At 28.4% G+C, this 7,414-nt stretch overlaps 1 long non-coding RNA gene across 2 annotated transcripts in view; it reads right to left on the bottom strand.

Moving 5' to 3' along the window:
- Window positions 1-355: 355 nt before the first annotated feature.
- The window catches only part of LOC114936198 (uncharacterized), an 11,917-nt gene continuing 4,858 nt past the window's right edge, over window positions 356-7,414 (bottom strand). For both annotated transcript variants that reach the window (XR_014924771.1, XR_014924772.1), the window contains exon 3: window positions 356-545. This is a non-coding gene — a long non-coding RNA (uncharacterized LOC114936198). The remainder of the gene's footprint in view (window positions 546-7,414) is intronic.

The following is a 7,414-nucleotide window of genomic DNA, read 5'->3' as shown; positions in this document are numbered from 1 at the left end:
CAGATTCCCGTTGTGCATTCTTGTACCCAATAAAGTTTTCTATGAATCCAATCAAAGCAGAGATGATGTACAGTGTCATTGAGCTTTGCTATTGTTCGATTCGTTTGAATTGCGGTTGGATTAAAATCCGATGTTATTAGCTCTGACTGGTCATTGATTCCATATATTTTATGTTCCAATGCTGAGTAAACGATATCTCTAAATCATTTGTGTATCAAGTTCAATACCTATCGGTAAATCTAAATCCAATATATTCACACCAAATGCATTCCACGGATCGAGGCGCGTAATAGAAGGTATCGGATTCTCGTCCATGGTGGACACATTGAAATTAACCACAAAGAAACTGACGATCAAACAATGTTATTATTTCTATATTAAAATAGTAAGTTGTATCAGCTTTTAAATCGTATACTTTGTATTCTAATGGATTATATATCTGCGTATTTGTGATATTTATTTGAATCGTTTGATTTAGATCCTCGCTCCAATACTGAACATAATTCATATGTAGTATGATATATTGATTTTTAAATTCGTCCGATCTATAAAGAAATAAGATATCTAATTTTTTTATTTTAGCAATTATAATTTTAGCAAATTTCTGATAAAAATAAATAAATTATGTATATTTATAGATATATTATTACTATTTATTATTTATCTAAAATTATTATAAATATATATACAATATTTTATCAATTGTAAATTATATATATATATATATATATATATATATATATATATATATATAGGGTGTCCTATTTTAAAAATCGCACCTCGATAATTCTTCAACAAACCAAAATGTTTTATTGTCAGACAAAAATTGTATGGTTTTGAGGAAGACATAAGATGGTGCCATGGATTTAACCTTGAAAAATCAGTTAAAGGTCACGTAAAGGTCAACTTTAATTTCTTAAATGAAATTATCTATTTTTTATTGTATATTATTGTAGCTTATCTCGAGAGCTTTTCAAACCTCTATAATAAAGTATTTTTTCTTAAAATATACTCTTTGAGTTATAAAGGTTTGAAGCTAACAATTTTATTCCAAAATGTAAAATATCTTGTAAAATATTCATGCAGTTTTCGTTAAACATGTCTTAATACATTTATGCACGGAATAATGAGATCAATCAATTGGTGTAAAGAAAACACATAGTTACTCTTAAAAAAATATATACAAATTACACACATCTTTTTTAAAGCAACTATATGTATTTTTTTTACACCAATTGATGGGTCTCATTATTCCGTGCATAAAAGTCTTAAGGTATAAATACCAAATTTTTTACATTTTATCTAAAAAAATTGTTAACTTCAAACCGTTCTAACTCAAAGAATATTTCACGAAAAATACTTTATTATAGGGATTTGGAAAGGTCTCGAGATAAGCTACAAGAATATACAGTGAAAAATAGATGATTCCATTTAAGAAATTGAAGTTGACCCTCACGTGACCTTTAAATGACTTTTCAGGGTCGAATCAATGGCACCCTCTTATGTCGCCCTCGAAACTATACAACTTTTATCTGAAAAATTTTTGCTGAAAATGCTTTGTTGAAGAATTATTGAGGTGCGCTTTTTAAATGGGACCCGTAAAAATGGTCTACTTAAAAAAAAAACTATTTGATATCCTTAAAATATCGTGAAAACCTTACCGTCAGCGTGTGATAGATATATGGTATAAAAGATAAACAAAATAAAGCATAGAACGTAATAAAAAAAAGTACATTAAGAGTTAGATTTTTATATAAAGGTCACTTTACACGATTTATAATTTACAATAGAATTTAGGACAAATGTATATATAAAAGCATTCAAAACAATTATAGAAGTGTGTAAATATTATTATATATATATATATATATATATATATATTTACTGCACCAACTCTTGTTCTTTCAACGTAATCATGTTTTACAGTTATCGTTTGCTGTATATCTTCCAGCAAACTTTATTTCGTGTGAAGTGTATTTAATTAATTAAATTCTCTGCGAAAGATTGAGAAGATGAAGGGATAATTCAAACTATGAAGACATGGTTACAATGGAAAAGACAAGAGTTGATACAATAATAAAGACATACATGTATTTGTATCCTGCGGGCATAAGGTTATAGAAGTTGATTGAGATTGAAAAATTAATAATGAAAATAATAAAAAAAATAAAGACACACTGTATTTGTATCGTGCTGGCATAAAGTTATAAAAGTTGATTGAGATTGAAAAATAATAATAAAAATAATTAAAAAAAGAAATATTCAATCATCATTTAAAGCATATTTGAAATCTGTAGAATAAACAGTTTTTGCAAAAATGTGAGCATTTGAGCTCTAGTAAGTCTAAAATAATGTAAACATCAATTAATAATAACTGATGTTATATATATATTATATATATAAACCAATTTGTTGCAATATATCACTATAAAAGGTTGTAATGGTAAGATGGCTAAAAGTGAATAATTAAAAGATAGTTAACATAATTTTACATAAACTGAAATATTTCATAAATAAAATATTTGTAATATTTCGAAGTTATGTAAGATTATGTAAAAAGTATACCTTTACAACTTTTTATAGTAAATATTGCGAGGAATCGATTTATATGAGAAAAATTAAGGTAATTCTATTTTGAAAATATAAGTGACCTTTAAATAACCTTGAAAATCGCACGTTTAGGAAAAAGTCTGTGTCAACTTTTTCTTTTTCGAAATCCTAGCAACTTTTATCTAAATTTAATATAAAATTTATAAAAAAATGCTCGACATTAGTACACACACACACACACACAGACAACACACATATGGGTAAATTTATATAAATAGGGTGCTTTAGGAGGAATGATCAGGATTCTAGGATATGATTGTACACATCATTTTAGCAAAGAAGTTTAGATAAACATGTTTAATAATTGTTCTATTCCGGTCATAAAAATATACAAAAATGAATGATATAATCTCTAAAAACTCACCTTTAAAAAAAGGTAAAAAAAGGCGACCAGTTAAGAGCACGCCATTAACAAAAATTATCATTGCAAACCATGTAGAATCCTATCCTATTGCAAACCCATGTAGAATCCTATGAAAAATTAATCATTGCAAACCCATGTAGAATCCTAGGCAAAATTAACCATTGCAAACCCATGTAGAATCGTACCCATTGCAAACCTATGTAGAATCCTATGAAAAATTAACCATTGCAAACTAATGTAGAATCCTATGAAAAATTAACCATTGCAAACCCATGTAGAATTGTATTAAAAATTATCCATTGCAAACTTATGTAGAATCCTACATTGCAAACCCATGTACAATAGAATTGTATGAAAAATTATCGATTATAAACCCATGTACAATCGTAACAAAAGTAATGAAATAAAAAAAAATTGCGCCAAGTGAAAGTAGAAACTTGTACCAGTGGAAAATTAAAGTTGCAGACATATATAGAGTCGTATAATGAATCAGTAAAAATTTAAATTTGCAAATGTAGAATCGTACCATAAAAAAACTTATCTTTTAAAAAAAAAGATAAACAAGATGCCAAGTCCATGCGCCATGTGAAAAAGAAATAAAAAATTTTAGTTAAAAAAACTGGGAGCGCTGCTAAATAATATTCTAACAATTAAAATTAAATTGTTACTTTTAAACTCATTACAATTAAATATGTTTTGTGTTTAAATTAATTAATGTTACTTTAAGGTGCATTGTAATTTTGAAACTTAGCAGCGCGCCCAGTTTTTTTTAACTAAAATTTTTTTATTTCTTTTTCACATGGCGCATGGACTTGGCATCTTGTTTATTTTTTTTTTTTAAAAGATAAGTTTTTTTTATGGTACGATTCTACATTTGCAAATTTAAATTTTACTGATTCATTATACGACTCTATATATGTCTGCAACTTTAATTTTCCACTGGTACAAGTTTTCTACTTTCACTTGGCGCAATTTTTTTTTATTTCATTACTTTTGTTACGATTGTACATGGGTTTATAATCGATAATTTTTCATACAATTCTATTGTACATGGGTTTGCAATGTAGGATTCTACATAAGTTTGCAATGGATAATTTTTAATACAATTCTACATGGGTTTGCAATGGTTAATTTTTCATAGGATTCTACATAGGTTTGCAATGGGTACGATTCTACATGGGTTTGCAATGGTTAATTTTGCCTAGGATTCTACATGGGTTTGCAATGATTAATTTTTCATAGGATTCTACATGGGTTTGCAATAGGATAGGATTCTACATGGGTTTGCAATGGATATAATATTGACTTTAAAATATTTGACTTATAAACCACTTATAAACCACTTAATAAAAATCCATTAAACGCTCTCAACGCAAAGGTCACAACTTTATTAAAATCTTGGTTGGATAATGGACTCATAGATGATTCAATTTACAAACAATTGAGATGTACTAATGGCAATTTGCCTCGTGCCTATGGTTTACCTAAGATCCATAAAGTAGGTTACCCTCTTTGTTTCATAATTTCAACGTTGGGAAGTCCGGTTTATTACATTGCATCTTATTTAGGTGAGATTTTGCAAAATGCAGTCAAGAAACCTCGATCTCACATTAAGGATAGTTGGTCCTTTGTTGAAATTATTAAAGATAAAAACATTGATGATGATCATGTCATGATTTCGTTGGACGTGACTTCGCTTTTTACTAACACACCGTGGGAATTAATAAAGCAGCAATAGAAAACCGTTGGGATGATATCTCACAATTTACTTCATTTAACATTGCACAGTTTTTACATGCTATTGACCACGGTTCATGCGCTCGATTAGTTTTGTTTTTGATGGAAAATTTTACGAGCAGGTTTTCGGTTCGCCTATGGGGTCTCCTTTGTCTCCAATTTTGTCTGATATGGTTAGGGACGATTTGGAATCATATGTGTTTGCGTCAATTGGATTTTGAGCACCTATTGTTTATTTCAGATATGTTGATTGACATTTTTTCATTATTCCGAAATGTAAGTGGAGGATATGCTTACGATTTAATAAGTTTTCACACTCGACTAAAGTTTACGTTTTGAATTGGAGAACAATTGTTCCTTAAGTTTTTTAGACACAAGCGTTATGCGAGTTAATGGGCAAATTGACGACTGACTGTTCCGTAAAAGCCTACGTTTTCAGGGCCGTTATATAAATTTTCTTTCGAACCATCCGATGCGTTATAAAATTAGTGTGATCACAAGCCTCGTGGACAGGGCTATTTTACTCGCTGACCCCTATGTTTCACGAGAAAAACATCATCTTAGTCAAAACGAATATTCGTAAACAATTGTTACCCAGTTAACCAGTCATAAACAAAATTGTTAACAGGAGACTTAGGGCGATTAAATTTGGCCGGTTGGGGTAATTTTGGTTGCGTCTAATCGAGATAAATTGATTACACGAAATGTTATAGTGTTTGCCGTATTATTAGAGATTTGAGCGAAAATATTACTCGTTGCATAAACAAAAATGGAATCGGTGTATTATATACCGTTCAAAAAAATTAGACACTTTGATAAAAGAGAAAAGATAGCATTGATAACTTAAAAAGAACCGATGTCGTCTATAAGATCGAATGCGCGAATTGTGACTCTACATATATTGGACAAACAAAGCGACATTTAGAAACACGTATTAAGGAACATAAAAATAAACATCAAAAAAGACACGACATCACACTCAGTTGTTAGTTTGCATCGGACTTGTAAACGATCATGAGTTCCGTTGGGATTCTCCTGTGATTCTGCATCAAGAAAACAAACGAGAAAAGAGAAATAGCAGAAATGTTCTATATAAAAAACCAAAGAAAAAGCATTAATTTACAAAAAGATACGGAGAATTTCAGTGGGATTTATGATCGCGTTCTTGAAGCTATTTAATATATTATATTGTCATATGTTACATATTTATTTATTTATTTATTTATTTATCTATTATTTGACTTTGTATTGACGGTTTAAAAATTGCGAAAGACACAGTACTTTGGTTTTCTATTTCCTCAACGCGTAGTGACTAAGTTTCCTGCTAACAGTCAACATCTATTTATTTCGGGCTTACTTCTGTCAGTTTATACATTGTTCATCAAAACAATGGTTAATTTTGTCGGGGGTTTGCTGTAAATATGATTTATTGTATTAATCTGGTATGTAAACATATATATTTTTGTAAATTTATAATTATTTGTATGATTAAGCGCATCAAGAGTATATTTATATGTATATAATTGTTTATAGATTACTTGAAAAGGGCTGCAATGACAGCCGAAACGTTGTAAATTAAACTAATTATTTAAAATAAATTATTGCCAGTCTGGTCGACTTTAAAATTAGAGGAGAGATTTTCATTAAAATATTTGATCGAGAGAAATTAATTTAATACTAAAATGCATTAAACAGATCTTCTACACGAGATTTAATGATTTTTATTACTCATGCAATTTATAAACTCAATTTTTTTTTATTATTTTTGTTAAATAAAAAATAATTTATTGTAAGTTTTATACAATAATAAAAAAAATATTAAATTAATACAAATTGTCGCTCGTATATTGAAAACAAAGTGATAAATATAAGGCCAACTTATCGAGCTGAATATTCGAGATGTTCAGTCAACTACCATTTATTACATGTATAAATTATAAAACTACAGTCATTAGATATTAAAACTAACGCAAATTACAATCATTCTACAAACGTTTCGACCGCACGCGGTCTCTTCAGTATAATTATTGAAATATAATTCATACAACTTCACATAATATCGAAATTTAATTATAGTTATTCAGAATCGAGAGTTTTTGAGCAATTAACGCGTGTTCTAATCCGTCATGTCCAACAATGTTTCGCCTCGATATGATCTCTGATTTTGCTCAGATCTCGGATAGTTTCATCGTTAATATGCGAGAAATTAACCCGTTCCGTAGGCGCTGCGATTAATAAAAAATTAACGATTAACGTATGTCGAAATTATAATATATAAAAAAATATTAATAATGTAGAGAAACAACACGGAATCATTTTATCTTAAAATTTTATTCTTAAATAGAAACCAAGTATATCAACAACGTGCTACGTGTTAATTTAATATACATATATTGTTTTAATTATGTAAGCATAATTTTGTGCTATATAATATTATATTTTTAATGTGTTTGTTTTTAAACGCAAAATTAAACAAAATTTTGTATTTTTTTGTAATATCAAAATTTTGTGTTTTCGTTTATTGAACAGTTTAAATACACAAATAATTTCTCATTTGTTACAATAACATAAAATATATTTTTTTTTTCATCTCTTATCTACGAAAACATTTTCTTATTTTAACACCAAGTTTAAATGAAAATATCCTTTTTTGAAGACTGATCTGCTGTACTGTAAAATCTTCATTCTCTAAAGATACCGCGA

Source organism: Nylanderia fulva, unplaced genomic scaffold (genome assembly GCF_048542155.1).
Source record: "Nylanderia fulva isolate GAGA-0341 unplaced genomic scaffold, ASM4854215v1 Scaffold233, whole genome shotgun sequence".
Lineage (NCBI taxonomy): Eukaryota > Metazoa > Arthropoda > Insecta > Hymenoptera > Formicidae > Nylanderia > Nylanderia fulva.
Note: the sequence above shows the minus strand (reverse complement) of the source record. Positions and strands in the feature narration are given on the sequence as shown.